Source organism: Phodopus roborovskii, unplaced genomic scaffold, assembly GCF_943737965.1.
Source record: "Phodopus roborovskii unplaced genomic scaffold, PHOROB, whole genome shotgun sequence".
Taxonomy (NCBI): domain Eukaryota; kingdom Metazoa; phylum Chordata; class Mammalia; order Rodentia; family Cricetidae; genus Phodopus; species Phodopus roborovskii.
In genome coordinates, this window is record NW_026126515.1 from 644,560 (window position 1) to 662,907 (window position 18,348).

The 18,348-nt window shown below is 38.9% G+C and overlaps 1 protein-coding gene across 2 annotated transcripts in view; it reads left to right on the forward strand.

Moving 5' to 3' along the window:
- The first annotated feature begins 3,945 nt into the window (after positions 1-3,945).
- The window catches only part of Pals1 (protein associated with LIN7 1, MAGUK p55 family member), a 70,950-nt gene continuing 56,547 nt past the window's right edge, over positions 3,946-18,348 (forward strand). Inside the window, exon 1 of one of the 2 annotated variants that reach the window (XM_051196187.1) lies at positions 3,946-4,167. The gene's annotated coding sequence lies outside the window, so the exon portion shown is untranslated. The remainder of the gene's footprint in view (positions 4,168-18,348) is intronic. The other variant, XM_051196188.1, reaches the window with a different exon arrangement.

Genomic DNA, 18,348 nt, shown 5'->3' on the forward strand with positions numbered 1-18,348 from the left:
CATCACAGTTGAATAACAGGCTATAAGGAGGTAGGGCCTAGTTGGAAGAAGTTGGTCACTGGGCATGCACATTTGAAGAATACCCCTTGTTTACTTTCTCGTGTTGTCTCCAGTCCTACATGATGTGAGCTGCTTTGCTTCATTACATGTTCCCACATCCATGAGTATGGACCCCAAAACCAGGACAATAAATAGCCATGGACTAAAACTGAAAAGACAAGCCCTTTCCCTGTGTTTCTCAGATACTGTAAGACAGTGGTGAAATGTGATTAATGGAATGTCTATTTCTTATGTTAAATTTAATTGATGAAAATGGCATATATTTGTGATGTATAACATGTTTTCAAATATGTATACCTAGAATGGATAAACTGAGCTAATTAGCAGTTCCTCATATGCTTCCTCATATGCTCATAAGGTTGTGAGACCCTTAAAATTTACTGTTTTCAAGTATACCACAGATAATTAACTACAGTCACTATTTTGTACAATAGATCTCTTGAACTTACTCCTCCAGTCTAACAAATACCGTAAATTCTACCTACTTTCCCATTACTGTAGGCACTCTGCTGTTTGTTCTCTGTCCCTACCCTTCCCCCCTCCCCCCCCCCCAGCTACTTAGTAAAGCTCTTGACAGGGACCTCATCTTTCTGATCCCTTAATTTCATTTGCCATGCTTTCTTGCTGTAGTGTACCTGCCTTCTCAGTCTCCCCACCTACTGTAAATGGCTCCAGGACAGACTTGCAGCTGTTTCTATTCCTATAGCACAATGCTTATTACATAGGAGTGTTCACTGTACGTTTTACCAAAGAGTAAATATTTGTTAAGGACAAATAATTGAATGATACTGACCAAAACTGGATGAATTGATGCTAGTTACAGACAGTGGAACTTTTCATTTTACATGATAGCAACCATTTAATATTCTTAGCTTAGAAATGAATTTGTTGTTTTACAACTTCTCTTACTCTGAGCATTCTGTTTTTAAATTATTTATATTTATATATATTTCATACAATTAAAAATAAGTAAGCAAAAGTCAGTTATGGTGGCACATGCTTTTTTTTCTTTCTTCCTAACACTAGGAAAAACTAAGGATTGAGGATTGACGGTTCAAGGCTAGCCTTGGCTATATATTGAAAGCATGTTTTAGGAAAAGAAAAAAAAAGTGCTTAAGCAACTAAAGCATTTGTAAAACCTCTTTTGCAAGCACAAAAATAAGACATAATGTCATGGTTAAGGGTTTCAAAGATAATGATAAAATTTACAGTCTTGAAATCTGAGGGTTTAGATTTTAGACTTTTACATGAGGCTAAAATATGTTAGTATGTTGCCCCAAATTGAAAATAGCATGATGTTTTACTAATCTAACATATTGGCTGATAATATAAGCATATATCAAGATAAAGAAGGAGGAAGCTTATTTACTATGGTTGTTCTTCCTACACTAGATTTTTAGTTTGGCTTTCTCTTTTCATCCATAATGTTTAGTTACAGATTTGCCAGGGTGACTCAGCGGTGGACTGGATTCTGACAAGGATGAACAATTCTCCAAACAGGAGATTTAAATGACTGACTACCTAGTTTATTTCGTTTTAGGATGAGTATTATATTGTCTTAACTCTCACACTATCCATTAGATTCCAGTCATGAAATCAGAAATCAGAAACAAAAACTATCTTATATTACAAATGAGAAAATTTAAGCCCAGGAAGGCTTGTCCCACATCACATCATAGAACTCCATTTTGCCTGCAACTTTCATACTTTTTACTCTTAGAGCTGCCTCCTGCTTATTTTTTTTTTTTTTTTTTTTTTTTTACACAAGGCCAGTAATTAGTGTGATGTGGGGGTTCTGAAAAAGGTTTTATTCACCAAGGAATAGATTTCATATTTTCCATAGTCTTCTCTTTTAAAAAATAAAACTACCCTAAGAGGTAAAATAATATAAAGGTATTTATAAAGGAATCTCCCATATATTGAGAGTAACAGCTGTTCTATTTCACACTAAGATCATCATTTTATCAGAATGGAGCCTACAACAGGGGAACCTAAGCAACTAGGGAAGCAAGACCAGGTACCTAGCAGAGATATTCAATTGGGAGGAATGTTCTGGAAAACTGCCTGGACCGGGCTATTGGAAGGCATAGAAAAGGACATTATCTAGGGGGCTAGAAAGATAAGTGGTTAAGAGCATTTGTCACTTGCTCTTGCAAAGGACCTGGGTTCAGTTCCTAGCACCAGGCAAGCAAGTGGTGCATATACATAAATTGAGTCAAATACTCATACACACAAAATAAAAATAAGTACATCTCATAAAAAACAAAAAAACCCCACTATGAATACAGACCTTTTGTATGAAAAGCTAGATCAGTGGTCAGTAACTGGAGATGATTTTGCCTGCTGCCCTTTGGCATTGTCTGTAAACATCTTTATCACAGTTGGGAAGGGAGATGTCCCTGGACATCTCTAGAGGACATCAAACACATGGCAATGCAGAGTGGCTCATACAACAAGAGTAAGTTAGCCAAAATGTCAGTATTTCCAAGAGGACAAAAACAAAAAAACAAAAACAAAAAACTTTAGGAACTAGAGGGCTTGTTACTTTGTGTTTTGTGTACTTAAAAATATAGAAAAATTGTCAGCACACACTAAACTTTTGAGCATGGCTAATAGTTTCTAGGTATTCTGGAGACAGTTTACTTGTAATTCACAAATTCTCACTTCTTTTAGAAGAATATTAAGATGACAGTTCAGTTACATAAATTTGGAAGTTGTCCATCTGTACTCAAAGTCCACCGAGGAATGTTTGATAGAATGAAGTCTTCAGTGGTAACAGAATTCTGTCCTTGGCTCAGTCTTACTAAACACTAGTAAACAATTTTAAATACTTAAATAGAATGCAAATAAATTTGATGTTGATGCTCCAGGAAGGGCTCCAAAAGATGTTGAGCACCTGAACTGATGGTGTGCTTAATTCAGAGGATGTAGCGTAGTACCCTGAGGACACTAACATCCTACACGAGAAAAGGGAAAGAATGTGAAAAGATGGGAGGGGCCTGGAGATATTGGGAACGATGCTTAAAAACCAGGATGAGATGAAATAAACTCCCATGTAAGAAGGCATTGAGGGAGAGTTGTCTCCGCCCTGTGCCCCTGAAGAAAACTCATCGGGCTGAATCAATGGATTCTGATCTAACAGAAGAGGTTTCTGTCTTGGGCTCACTCTCCTAGCACTTTTGGCGTCCACCCTTTTCAGACAGTGGCACAGGCATGTCGTGACAGCCTGGTCTCGGTCTGGGTACAGGCTGGCCCATATGTAACTCCAAATCCTCTCCTGAGAATTCTGTGACAACAGCCGTGGCCCTTCGCATCCTTTCTGGTTTTCAGAAACAGGTCGTCTGCAGAATCAGGCAATTCTGTGGGGCCTCCACACAACAACCAGGTGCTTGCGTCATGGTTGTTTTTTTGTTTTGTTTTTAAGTGAGTGTGTTGGCATTTTTGACCTGCCTGATGGGACAAGAGGAATCTCCTCAAAGGGGATCCGGTTTTCCTCAGGAGATGACGGTCACCCAGGCGCAGAAGGGCGGTGGGTCGTCGAGCGTTAACCGCTTCCGAGTCGGCTCTCGGGGAAGCAGGGCTACCTGCCGCACACAGGCGGGGAAGTGGGCTGAAGCGGCCGGGTAACTCCGCAGCTCCAGCGAGCGCTTCGTAGTTCGAGGCGCGCGAGTGCGCGCGGCCGAGCGCCGGGGGGGGGAAGGGAACGGAGCGGACCAATGAGAGGGCCCCGTCCTCCGCGCGGGGCTCAGGATTGGGCGATCCGGTCCAGCCTCTCTCCGGGCCGTGGGCGGGCTGCGCCGGGAACGGCCTGGGATAGGCGCGCCCGCTGCGCCAGAGTCCCCGGGGGCGCGCGCGCGTGCGCGGCCTCGCGTCAGCCACGGGGGCCGGTCTCGCGCGGTCTCGAGGAGGAGTTGCTGGCGACGGCGGCGACGGAGGAGGCTGGCGGTGGGCAGGGGGCGGGGACTACGGGCTCCGCGGTCGGGGACTCGGGAGTTTCTGGATTCTTTATCCGGGGTTTTGAGGGCCGCCCGCCGGAGGGTTGTCGCTTGGGCCGCGCCGCCGAGGAGCGACTAGGGCGAGCGGATCGGCCGCCGCCGGGGCGCGGAGGTAAGGGGCGGACCCGCGGCGGCGGGGCTGCGGCGATCGTAATCAACAGGTCCCCGGGAGCGCGGCGGGGGAGGGGCGGCGGGGCTCTGACGAGAGTCCCCCGGGGACCCCGGGCTGAGCCCAGCTCGGTGGTGCCAGCCCAACCTTTTGTCCCTCGGCGGGGACGCTGCCTGCGCGGAGTCGGTCCCCTGGGCCGGGGACGCACCTTGGCGCGCTGGCGGCCCGGTCGGAGTTGCGGGGGGCGCGGCAGGGAGTGGCCCCGCTGCGGCCAGGCCCGGAGTCCCCAGTCCCGGGGTCTTCCCCCCCCCCTCCCGGGCGGGTCGGGAAACCACTTTCCCGTGGAGGACGGAATGCAGCCAGCGTTCCTGTGCCTGAGTCAGCGCCTGGTGTCCTGCTACTCACTGCGTTCTCCACATGCATAGTTCCTGCTTCCTTGTGACTGCTGCGAAAGAAAACCCGGTGTCCATAGAGCTTTCTTAGAACTTGCAGGGAGGCTGTAAGTTGAACTTTGAAGCCTGTAAAATAGTTGTAAGTCACTATCAATGAAAGCCGCCTGGGACGATCTTTATTGCAAATTATGTAACTTACTAAGGATAGCTCACCTTCTGTCCAGCTGATCGACACAACAGTAATGTGTGTGGAATTTAGGTTCGGTCGAACAGTTTTTCAAGACACTTTAAAATTAGTGCAGTAGCTAGGAGAGTTTTTAGAAGTGCTGTGCTGTGTCGTGTCTTTAGAGTTTTAAGAATTTAGATTCGGAAGGAAAGCCAGTGTACCAAGAATTCTAAAGTTTTGATTTAGCGGGCAAAGTGAAAGGTTTTTCTAGTTTTAATAGGGCACTATCATGATTTAATGATAGTATTCTAATTGTCCTTTTAAAGTATGCCAGAGATTAATAACCTGTTAAATTTTGCAACAGGAACAAATTATGTGCAGTTTGTTGTTGTCTTTGAAGTATTGGTGGTAATGAAAATTACTAAATACTCTTTCCTTGAATATGAACTTTTTTTATGAAATTACTTTGGACACGATTTCTTGTTTTAAAAGTCATTCTAAACTGTTATATCAGGCTAGCATTAAACATTCAAGAAGAGCTCTATAGGTAAACCAGACAAAAATATGAAGAGATTAATAATCTTTAAAATTGAGTAAATTTTGTCAGGAATGACTAAAAGTCGGCCCCTTGAATTTGGCAGGTGCAAGTGGATTCATAGGGCTAAATTTGTTTTAGAATGTTAAAATAGTGATATATTTAATATAATTCCACCTGAGGGTGATTCATATCGGTACGGTGGTTTAAGCTATACATAATGTTTTCTGAATTGTGACTTAAAAAAAATCCTTCAAATTATGTATGTGTGTTTAGAGATGGTATTTATTACATTGAGCGCATGTGCCAATGGCACTCAAAGGCATTAGACCCTCCTCAAACTGGAGTTACAGGCTCTTGTAAGCCAGCCATTGTTGGTGCTGGGGACATAACTTGGGTACTCTGCAAGAGCCTCTTAACTGGTGAACCCTCCCTCTTGCCCCCCTGTATTGTGGTCTGATTAAAAATCTCAGACTCTGAGTTGGAGAGATGGCTCAGTGGTTAAGTGCACTGATTGATTGCTCTCTGGAAGGACCCATATGGTACCTCACAACTATCTGTAACTCCCAGTTCCAGAGGATCCGACACAAACACACATTCTGACAAAACATCAGTGTACATAAAATAAAAATAAATCATTCAAAACACACACACACACACACACACACACACACACACACACACACACACATCTCAGACTCACCTGTGAATGCCAAAAGCCAAACCTGCTGTCTGTCTTGTCATTTCTAAAATCTTACTGTTCTTTAAGATACTATGTAAACCAGAGTGCTTTATGTTGAGGTTTCTCTTGTAACATATGTACTGCATGTATTAATAAACTCACATAGGGTCTGGAGAGGTCACTCATTTAAGAGCACTGACTGTTGTCCTAGAGGACCTAGGTTCAATTCCCAGCACCCACACAACAGCTCACAACTGTCTGTAACTCCCAAAACCCATGGCAAAATAGTAATACTCATAAAATAAAAACAAATAAATTAAAAAACACATAATTAATGATAATCTCCTTAAAGTCGGTTGATCATGTATCTTAATTGAAACTACAGAATACCTTCACATGAACATCTACACTCAAATTTGACCCAAGTGGGCATTGTAATTTTAACATATTTAACTGTCAGAGTAATCAGACTTTTAAAAAACTCAAGATGATAGTATTTAGCCTATTCTTTACTATTGACCTTATGCTATTACCACCTGTAATTTTTCCTGGGGTAAAATTCGTATGTTATTTTTATGTATGCTATAATTAACAATATGTTGGAAATGTTGGGGGGAAAAAAATCTCATCACAGAGATAGCAAAAACATTGGTCTGACTTTTGTATCAGTACATTTATGTGTCTTATTTCTCTGATATTTTCCTAATTTCAGAGTGTTTGGGAAAAGTGGTACCTTGACGTATGTGTTTTGGAATGTGTTTTTTTTTTTTTTTTTTTTTTTTTTTAACATGAGTACTGAATTACAGGAGCATTAGGTTGGAAATAATCTTGGTGTGTAGATAGCCCAGCCTTTTCATTTTCCAGGGACGGGAAAGTGAAGTCTGTAGAAAATTGCTAAGGAGTGGCAATGAGTTTGAACTAAATCTACACATTTCTTGGTATCCTACCTTTAAGCTGCCGTCACTGTACATTCCTCCCTCTTCTCCCCAGGGTGTTGCTTTGTATGTAGCCCAAGCTGGACTAATGTTAGTAGTGTAACCTAGGCTGGCTCCAAACTGATTCCCTTGCCTTAGACTCTCAAATGCTGGCATTACAGGCATGTGCTACCACACCCAGTTCCTCACTCTGATTGTTAATTACTTTCTCCATATCATATAAATAGCTCACAGGGCTGTGTCCCCCCCCCCTTCTGTCTGTTTTCCTCCCCCCCCTTATCTGAAGGTTATTTTCTTTCTTTTTCACTTTATTTTTTTTTTATTTAAATTTGAAACAAGCTTGTTTTATGTATCAATCCCAGTTCCAAAACCCTCTCTTCCTCCCCTGTATCCCCCACCAGCCCCCATCCCCTGGAAGGGTGAGGCATTCAATAGGGAGTCTTCAAAGTCTGTCATATCATTTGGAGCAGGGCCCAGGCCCTCCCCCCATGTGTCTAGGCTGAGGGAGTGTCCATCTATATGGAATGAGCTCCCAGAGTCCATTTGTATACTAGGGATAAATACAGATCCACTACCAGAGACCCCATAGACTGCCTAGTCCTCTGAAGGGTATTTTCATTATTTTAAACAATGCTTAATAAATACCATTCAATGTGTCTCTGAAAAAATGTGTAGTTTCTCAAAATGTATACTACCTGTAAACGGAACTGTTAATAAAATGGGTTGATGTGCATTTTTAACTTGACTGGTTACAGACAGATAATCCTTTAAGGGTAAATAATTTTTATCCCTGCATTTATTCTATGAGTGGAAGTGATTTCTCATCTTTACCCCCATTATCATTGTCAGATTTTAATTTTTTGTTCATTTAGGTGAGAAATTGTGTATTTGTTTCCTTTTGTTAAAAAAAAAAGGTTAAAATTTTATGTGTTGGCACAGTCAAGAAAGAAACAACAGTTTTGTGTGCTGTCCTTTTTTAGAATTAGCTTTCCCGAAACCTTTTACCCCTGGTAACTACTGATATTCATCCCTATAATTTCTTTTTAAGGTATCACTCCATTTTAATCATAATAGTGCTTTTTTTGGCATTCATTCAAGTTTTTACAGTTTATTACATCCTCTTGTGAAAGACCCATATACTTTCTGTACCCATTTTGTTGTGGGTAGTTTGAGATGTTGAATGCTTTTTATAAAGCATAGGTATGTCTTGAACTGGTGACTCTCCTTCAGATCTCCTTTGTCAGCATCAACCTTGGTTTTAGTTCACTGACTTTCTTCATTCTGGTCTTGCATCCTTTAACTGTTTCCTTGAGTGAGTCTGTCTGTCTGTCTGTCTCTCTCTCTCTCTCTCTCTCTCTCTCTCTCTCTCTCTCTCTCTCTCTCTCTCTCTCTCATCTTTTTGAGGCAGGATTTCCTCTGTGTAACAGCTCTGACTGTCCTGGAACTCACTCTGTAGACTAGGCTGGCCTCGAGCTTAACAAAGATCTACCTGCCTAGTGTCTCCTGAGTGCTAGGATAAAGGTGTGTGCCACCACTACCCAGAAATCTTTTTTTTTTTTTCTTGCACAAGCATGGCTTGAAAGTCTTTGTAAAGGTATGTCATATTCCATGCATTTGCATACCAACCTTGTATAAGTGGCAGGTTAATCTTTATCTTGCCAGTATGTATATCTGTGTGCTGAGCAAGCATCGCCTCTGTTTTTCTTTCCTTTAGCATGAGATATCTGAGATTCATCCATGCTGAGCATATCTACAGTTCCTTCTGTTTATTGCTGAACATGGTGTTCTCTTGAATGAATGTACCACTATTTGTTTATCCATTCACCAGCTGAAGGACATTTTCAAGCTTTTTGTGATTATAAAGTTGCCATAAGGGACTAGAGAGGTAGTTCACTGGTTAAAAGCATTGGTTGTTCTTTCATGGGACCCAAGTTCAATTCCCAGCACCCACATGGCAGCTCACAACTGTCTATAACTCCAATATAAGAGGATCTGATGCCTTTTTCTGGGTTCTTCATGTCCTGCATGCACGTGTTGCACATGTAGGCAGAACACCCATAAAATAATATTTTTAAAATAATTTTTTAAGTGGACATAGATCTGTGTGAATAGGGTTTTTTGTTTTGTTTTACAGTTTTTTTTGTTTTTGTTTTTTGGGTTTTTTTTTTTTTTTTTGGTGTGTGTGTATATTTTCTTTAGGGTGGATACTTACAAGTGGGAATCCTGGGTCACATGAGCAAATGTGAGCTTAACTGTATTAAAATGAAAGAAAACAACAGCAAAATAAAAAACACATTTAGTCTCCAATAGTCCAGATAATAGCCCTTGAAAATATTCTAATGATTAGAGCCTCTGAAAATATTTGATTACATGTCAATTTAATTTAGGTTGTTAATCAGCTGTCTGTATGTAGCATGTGGAGATTATTCAGGTGGGCCTAATTATCAAAAGTCTTTAAAAGGACAAAGAGGAAGGATGGAGTCAGAAAAAAAGATAAAACAGTAGAAACAGTTTCTGGATGATAAAACTAGTGTGTTTGAAGATTGAAGAAAGGAAGAAGAATGTGCTTGCTTTCCAGAAGGTAGAAAATGGATTTAAAAAAAAAAAAAAAGCAGCACCTTATTTTTAGCTCAAGAGACCTGTGTCAAGCTCCTAACTTATAGAATTAAAAACTCTTAAGTATGTGTTGCTTTAAAGGCTTTTTTTTTTTTTTTTTTTTTTTGTGGTACTTTGTTAAGAGCGGCCTGGGAACCTAGTACACTTGTGGAAATCTCTTCAAAGTAGCTGGACCACTTTACATTCCTGCCAGCAATGTATGCAGTTTTACAACCTCACCAGCACTTGGTATAATCAGTCTTTTTCATGTTAGCCATTCTAATAGACTTTGTCATTATATTTTTAAAATCACTGTTCCCTTATGACTAATGGTGTTGAATATTATTGCATGTGCTTGTTTGCACTCTTTGTGAAGTAACTCAATTCTTTGCCCATTTTTATTTACTTATTATCTGTCTATTTATTTATTTATTTATTAGACATTGTCTTACTCTGTTGTCCAAATTGTCCTTGAAGTTTAGATCTTCCTGTCTCAGCCTCCCCAGTAGCCGGGACCATTGCATACACCAGCTTGCCAGATTTACATTTTCTTGTTGAGTTTTTAGAGAATCACACAGAAGGCCTTGCTTATGCTAGTCATGTGCCTTACTGCTGAGCTACACCCCAGCCTAAGCTTTGATAGTTCTTTATAGTCCTTTTTCTCTTGTCAGATAAGTAATTTGCGAAGGTCTTCCTTCTAATCTATTAACCTTTTTTTCTTAATAACTCTTTTGAAGTATTGACATTGTAAGTTTTAATGAGGCTCAATGAGCAGCTGTTTATTTTGTGAATGTGAGCTGTGCTGTTTGTTGTAGCTGAGGAAGTCTGCCTTGCCCAGACTCACTGAGATTTTTCTGCTTTACTTTTCCCACAAGTTATATATGTTTATATTTCACACTTAGATTTGTGTTCCATTGCATTAAATTTAATATGAAGTGAAAAATACATGTAATTACATTTCTTTGTCTTGTTAGTTTATGACATTTTAAAGAACTTATTGAAATGTCTCATGTTTTTGTCAAAAGCAATACAACATTGATACGATATGTTGATCTATTTGTCTTTTTGCTAATAATACACTGCCTTGATTATTGTATAATAAATAGGTCTTAGCAAAAGGTAATGTGTAGGAGCTCTGTATATTTTCTTACAACTATATATATGGATTTCAAAAAAATCTCAAACTAAATAGAAAAAGGTCTAACTGCATATCTTAGAGATCTAGAATCTAGAGAAATGCCTTGGAAGAAATTATGTTCCCTATAAAGGATGGGGCCATCCAAGTAAGAATTAAAATTAGAAATAAATTCAATTATGCAGGCACCAAGGAACCTGTGTTATAGGCATCAGTTCTCTTGTTAGAGTGAAAAGTAGTCACCCAAATGAGCATGCCTGTTAAAGTAAAGCCGCATGGTTTATGCATCACTTAATGACAGGCATATGTTCTGAGAAACTCAGAAGAAATGAGGTACTCTCTCCAGATTACATCATAGTCAGAACCAGCACATACCTAGCCCCATGTACAAGCTGCCTCTGTTCCTTCATTAGCATTACTTAGACCATAGGCTTGATTTCCCTGTCCTTATAGGTCAGTAAATTATTCAGGAGGCAGGACAGAACAAAATTATAATTATGCCTCCGTGTATTGTGAAGGAAAGGAACTGAGTTTTATGTGAGTATAGAGTAAAGAAACTTGATTGACCTAGATGGTTTGAGGAAAAGCTTCTGTTGCAGTCAGATGTGTTGGCTCATGCCTATAATCCCAGCACTAGGGAAGTTGAGGCAGGAGAATTGCCTTTGAGGCCAGCCTGGGCCACATAGTGATTTCTTGGACAGCCTAAACTAGAGTGAACTTTGCTTCAAAAGCTAAGTACCCTCACACTCAGGAAGCAGTTTACTAGTGTGAACATTAGAAGCATAGGGTATCAAATGCTCATTTGAAGAACTAAAAGGAGAATGGTATAGTTGCAATGCAGAGAAATAAAGTTTGAGAAGTATTGGTCTGGAAATCTTAATTCAGTATGTTGGTAACAATTGTACAGCTGTCCTCTTAAGACAGTGAATTTAACATATATAATGAATATTTTAAGTGGGAGTAGACTCTAAAATAACTAGAAGTACAGAATACATAGTAAAAATATAATGTGTATATTTATGATACATATTATATATGTGGTATGCATACACACACACACACACACACACACACACACATAAATGGATGATAGGATGTCACAATATTGCCCAGGCTAGCCTCAAATTCTAAACCCTTCTTCAGCCTTATGATTACTGGGTTTCAAGATGTGTTTGGGCAGCTGGTGAATTTTATTTTGAACAAAGACAAAATGTAATTTGGAGTTTTATTTATCATGAGAAACAAACAAATGCCATTCTATTTCTATATACCAAAATGCCTGAGAAGTCCCATCCATTTGGGATTGGTTACAGTGAATTGCTTGCTTGCTAGTGAGTATATTAAAAGTGAAGTGAAATATAAAGTTCCAGATCGTTTGAATGGGTGAATGGAAAAACCTGAATTCCCATTAAATATATTTTGAGTTGTGAAGTTTTTCTTCTATCAAACTACAGAAGACAGTTTAATTATGAAGATTAAGATTTTAACAGATTTTTAAAAGTCGAGTTTATCAGACATTTAACATATGAATTCAAGCATTTGCCTTTCATGTTTTTTAAGTTTATGGATCTTTTTTCAGTTAATAATTATTTCAAAGACCCTAAACATAAAGGCTTTGAGGCCTCTTATGTTGTCCTTTGATCTCTTAATACAGGGGAAGATTACTTTCTGTAAATATTTTAAGCTTCATGAGCCATTTTGTCTCTGTTGTAGGTATTCAGATCTGCTGTTAGAGAGCAAAGATACAGTCACCCAAACAACCATGACTATGTTCCAATAAAACTTTATGGTTTATGCATCACTTACTGACAAGTACATGTTCTGAGAAATGTGGTATGTCATTAGATAATTTTTTATGGTATGAACATCACAAAATGTGCTTACACAAATTAGATGGCGTAGGTCAGTCACTCACACTCAACGAGACCTCTTGATAGTCTGTGCTGCCATTTTAGCACATCATACTGCTTCGCAGTAAAAGCCTTCTTTATAAGTAGGCGTAGACTAAATACTAGTTAAAGTCTAGTATAAATAATAAAAAAAATGCCCAATGGTATAATTTTTTGTCATTATCAAGGATACATGTTTTACATAATTGTTCATACTGTACTTTTATATGCAGTAGATTTTATTTACACCAGCATCAGCATGAATGTGATCCATTATAATCTTTTGGAATCAGTGTCTTAATGTAGTCTGTCTTGACTGGAAAGTCTTTATGCAGACTATTACTGTACCTGTAAAAACAAGGGTGTGCTGGAGTTGTCCTTTGAGCTTTTCCTACACACACCTCTCCTTTAAAAAGAGAAAAAAAAAACCCACCTACTCACCACCACCACTACCACCACCACCCAAAAAAATCAATGGGGGAAATAAGAGTTTTAGTATGAAACAGTTTATATTTAGTGTCTAACTTTGTTACAGTCTTAATGGGTTTGGGGGATTTAAAAAGTGTGTATGTGTGTGTGTGTGTGTGTGCGTGTGCGCTCGCATGCATGCGTGCATGCACATGCCACAGGGCAAATATGCAAATCTGCAGACAACTTTTAGGAATTGATTCTCTTTCTACCAATTGGCCTCAAAAGAGTGAACTCCATTTGCTAGGCCCTGTCTCTTTTCTAGAAACCATTGTAAAACCTGTGGACATGGATTTGTGGTCTCTTGCTTTCCACTGTCCTGTGAGCATCTATCTATTTGTGGGCTTTTGCTTTCCACTGTCCTGTGAGCATTTTGTGAGAGCTCGCTTTCCACTGACTTGTGAGCATCTATTTGTGGGCTTTTGCTTTCCACTGTCCTGTCTACTGGAGCTACTTACAGCAGGTATTCTAAGCTTACCAGCTTTATTCTATATAGAAATTGTTATGGCTAATTTAGTCTATTTATTTTGAAATAAGTTTGTTGACCTCTATAGTTATTTTGTGTACATCTTGATAGGAATTATACAAAACCTGAATATTTAAAAGCCCATCCTCAAAGAACTGTGGTTGTGGCTCAGTGGTGTGATGATTGCCTAGAATTCATGCGGGCCCTGGGTCAATACCCAGTATCACCAACATGAAAGAATAAAGGAAGGAAGGAAGGAAGGAAGGAAGGAAGGAAGGAAGGAAGTTCCCTTGATTTTCTCTTGATTTCACAGGAACTATCTATACCCCTGCCATTAACAGACATTCTTTTTTTTAAATCTTTATTTTGTGTGCATTGGTGTTTTGCCTGCGTATATGACTGCAAGGGTGCCAGATCCCTTGGAACTAGAGTTACAGATGGTTGTGAGCTGCCATGTGGATGCTGAAAATTGAACTTAGGTTCTCTGGAAGTGCAGTCAGTGCTCTTAACTGCTGAACCATCATCTCTCCAGTCCCCCAGATGTATTCCGCTATAACAGTATTCAATGACTTTTTATATATTCTTTCTTTATAACAAATTTATAGGCTTTTACTTTTTTTAGGTTTTTGTTATTGTTTTTTAGAGAAGGTTTCTCTGTTTAACAGTCTGTACTGGAACTGTCTGTACTGGAACTCGCTTTGCAGACCAGGCTGTTCTCGAACTAACAGAGATCTGCCTGCCTCTGCCTCCCGAGTGCTGATATTAAAGCTATGCGCCACCACTGCCTGGCAAAATATTTTTGAAAATGATTACTATATGCTTAATAACTAAAGGAAAGTTATTAGGTTTTTGGAGACTTATTAAAAATAATCACCTTTTTGAAAAAATGATATTTTTAATTTTATTTTTTTTAATGTGTATTGGTGTTTTGTCTACATGTATGTCTGTGTACCTGTGTTCTGGAGATCAGAGGAGGGTATTGGATCCCCTGGAGCTATAGTTAAAGATGGTTTTAAGCCACCTTGTGGGTGTTGGGAATTAAACCTAGGTCCTCTGAAGTATCAGTCAGTACTTGTAACCACTGAGCAATCTCTCTAGCTCCCCAAAATATCTTCTTTTTTTATTTTTTACTTTATTATTTTATATTGTTTTAGAGCAATTTAAATATATTCTGTGAATAAATCTCATTGCCTTTGCTTTTCCCTAACTCTTAATTTAAGTGGTATTCTGTTTCTATTTCTTAAATATTACCAATTACTTTTCCAAGTTTTTATCAGTATTCTCTATTTGGCAAATGAGGAAACTAAAACTCAAATTATTTTGTCCAAAATGAATGGGAATTCATTTTAACCTTAAGCCCTGCTTTTTCTTTGTAGTGTAGCCTGTTTAAGACTTACTTCTTTTTGGTAAGATTAAAATAATTTTGAAGAAAGCCATCTTCAATTCGTGTTTAAAATATACTTGAATTAGAATCTTGAGTGTTTAAAATATACTTGAATTAGAATTTTGAGGAGGTAGAAACAATGTCCTTTTATCTGAATGTCTTAGTTCTTAATGTGGCTGTGATGTAATGTGAATTGTGTTTGGTCTTTGTCCTCTGTCCTGAAGCAGAGTTTTCCAATCCCTTGGAATTTCCTTGGTGATAAGAGTTATCTTTTGTTGCAAAGAGGCACTTCTTGGCTGGGCCTCTAAATAGCTTCAGCTTGGGACCTGTCGCCGGAAAGATCAAGGCATGATTAGAAATTGCTCTGAGGAGCTAAGGTGGAGTAGAGTAACTCACCAGTGGACAATGATTAAATCAGTCACACTGTGAAAGATAAAGTTTACATTAAAGAAAAAAAAAAAGCTCTAAATGATAGCGTTCTCGGTTGGTATGTGTGTATCAAAGTAATGGGAGTGGTGCACATGAGGAAAACACGGGACCATGTCTTTTTACCTCCATGCTTTTCCCTGTGTATCTATCCCATTTGGATATTCTGGAGTTATGTAATCAGAAATTGTATGAAGAGTGCCTTCTTGAGTTTCTGAGCCATTTTAACAAATTCTTAAACATGGGAAAGGGATCCTAGGAACCCATAATAAATATATAGCTTCATGGTCAGAAGTACAAGAGGCCCAGGACTTAAGGCTGGAGTGTGAAGTAGAGGCAGTCTTGAGATCTGCAGCATACTATGGGGGAGATGGAGGTGGTTGGAAATTACAAGATTCTCAGTTGCTGTCTGAAGAATTGGAGAATCTTTATGAAACTTCTCAAGGTCTGAGAAAGAGACCTATATATTTGATGTTGGATTAGTGGGACCAGAGAGATGACTTAATAGTAAACAATACTTGCTGCTCTTGCAAAGGATCTGGGTTCAATTCCCAGGACCCATGTGGTGGTCCATAACCATCTGTAATTCCCAGGGAATCCAAGCCTCCTGACCTCCACGAGCACCAGACATACATATGGTCCACATACATGTATGCAAGAAAAACATACACATAAAAATCTTAAAAAAAAAAAAAAAAAAGGAAGTATATTGTGAAAAACAGTTTAGAGTGGAATGCAACTCTATACTTGACCACTTGGGTAAACTTTAACTTTGTGAACTTAATATTGAAGTCTTTTCAATCCTAGTTACCCCTGATAAACTAAGAATTTGAAATTTAAAGCAATTTGGTTCATTTTTTAACTTTGTGGGTACACCTATATATAGGCCAGAGAACAACTTCAGGTATTGTTCCTTAGGAATTGTCCATCTTACTGTTTGAGACAACGTCTTTTGCTGACCTGGGGCTCACCAAATAAGCTAGGCTGGCTAGCCAGCAAGCCCACAAATCTGCCTGTCTCCATCACACCAGCATTGATATTACAAATGCGCACTGCCAGTTTCTGCTTTTTACATGGGTTCTGTTGATCAAATTCAGACCTTCATGTTTATAGACAAACAGACTGGGTTATCTCCCTAGTGACAATTAACGCTTATTTTAAGTTGGCCAGAAATTTGAAGTGAGGAGTCTGTCATGTATTTTGAATTAATTTTGTCTACAGCATTATAATCGTATGGTGGAGATTAGCTTATGACTTCATCTTTTCTACAGGTCCTTACTGAGAGCTACCATAGTGTATGATGCACTTACACTGCTTGCACTAATTGAAGTACTTCTGTAGACCAGTCAGACTCAGACTTTGCTGGAATAGATTTATCTGTGACTCTGAGCAAGGCAGTTGATTAAAGTTGCCATGCCTCCTTATCTGTATAGTTGGATATTAGTGCCTAAATCAGCAAGTTTGTTATGGAAGTGAACTGAAATGGTGTATCAATAATAGGTAGGGCTGGAGAGATGGCTGAGTGGTTAAGAGCACTGCCTGTTTTTCCAAAGGACCTAGGTTCAATTACCAGCACCCAAGTAGCAGCTCACAACTGCAGTTCTAGGGGATTTGATGCCCTCATACAGACATATATGCAGGCAAAACACCAATACAAATGAAACAGAAATAAACATTTTTTAAAAAGGAAAAAAGAACAACAGGCATAGTGTCTGATAAAAATTAGGCACTCCATAAATGTTAAAAAAAAAAAAATAAGTGGAAGATAGAATACAAACTAAATTTGTGATAGGAAAGGGTGGTTGAGATGAGTTGTATTTAGATACATTTTAAAAGTAGTGTTAGTTTTTATTTGGTGTATTTTGTTTGAAATAGTCTTACTGTATATCCTCAACTAGCTTCCAATTTACTGTGCATGCTGGCCTCAAACTTGTGATTTTCCTGACTCAGCTCCTGACAACCATTATATTTAGACATATTTTAAATATATTAGATAATTACCAATAATTTGCATTAGTAACTTTACAGAGTATTATAATTATTGTACTCCAAGTCAGTGATGAGGTCATTGTACATCAGGGTCAGGTTTTTTTAATCTCCACAGTAATAGTGAAAGTTGGTAGGGAAAAGCAGTTTGTTGCTCCACATTAATTCACTTACGTCATGAATTCAAATTCTATACAGCTTTTTTCTTTGACTCGCAAACATTGTTCTGAGTTTTTCTGTAGGATTATATTCACTACATAGTTGTTCCCCCTGTGCTAGGGATTATACATGCTAGGTACACTCTAGCAATAAAGTATATGTAAGGTCCCTTGCCCCCTCCCACTTCCTGTTACTTATTTATTTGCTTATTAATATTTGGGGGGCAGGCTTTTAAGCATATAGCCTTAGTTGACTTGGAACTTACTATGTAGAATAGGCTATCTTCAAACTCACAGAGATCAGCCTGCTTGATCAGCCTGCTTCTGCCTCCTGAGTGCTGAGATTCAAGGTTCTGTATATTTTTAAATGGGAGAGCTGAAATTCAGTGATGTTTGAAAATAGCATTTGTTTAATTTTACTGGTATTAATGCATTTTTATTAATACTTTATTTTTAACCTTAGTGTAATGAATCAGTTGAACTTTGTATTTTTTTCCCCTTTTATCCTAATTCTCTTAGGATGTTCTTTTTCTGTTGTTCCGGTGTCACAGTTGACAGTCAACATTGTATTGAGTTTTTGTTCTTTTTGATTTCTGTGGTAGATTTCAGGTTTCTTAAATGTAAGGGTGCAAAGCATGCCATGAGTTAATGTGAGTAAGCTGCATATAGTGAGTACCAGGCTATCTTGGCTGGGCCATCTAAGACTGTCTCAAAACAACAACAGCCAAACACAAAGGACAAGCATTCTACCTTAGTCATCTTTTTTGTCAGTGACTTAAGTGTTTTGTACCAACTGAGTACTTAACATACTTGAATAAAAGTGTAGCTAAGCCCCTTTAACTAATAGGATTAACAGTGTATTGATCTTCTGTATTGACTTGCTAAGAATGTTACATAGACTAGACCCATGCTCTCTCCTCTAAGACTGCGCAGACTCAGGGCAGTCTTTTGGTTTTTGGAGACAGGA